The following is a 417-nucleotide window of genomic DNA, read 5'->3' on the forward strand; positions in this document are numbered from 1 at the left end:
CATCCCCCTCTGCCATCGCTGCCATCGCTGCCAGGAGAGCACAGGAGCTCTGCTCCGCTCCCTGCACAGCAAAACCACTCCAGCTSTAGTAACCTTCATTCACCCTCCTCTCACACACAGAGAGCAGTTTGCAAAGTCAGGAAAATCATCAATCATCTCTGGAGCGCTGCCATTCCCGGCTCCTCKGCAAAGATCCTTGTTGTTTGGGCCGGGAATTACKCGGTGCTTGTCAGGACTTTGGGAASTGCCATTGAGCTGAATGGGGGAAAACTTCTTGAGTAGAAACAGCACTTTGCATATTTAACATCAGCAAGGGAAGATGGATGAGATGTGGGATGTTTCCTTTGTAAAGAAAGGTGTGGGATTTCATCACATTTCCCACACAGTCAACAATTCTTCCATCCATGGGTCCAAGAG

Source organism: Malurus melanocephalus, unplaced genomic scaffold, assembly GCF_030028575.1.
Source record: "Malurus melanocephalus ecotype Western Australia unplaced genomic scaffold, MMel_1.1 scaffold_1014, whole genome shotgun sequence".
Classification (NCBI taxonomy): domain Eukaryota; kingdom Metazoa; phylum Chordata; class Aves; order Passeriformes; family Maluridae; genus Malurus; species Malurus melanocephalus.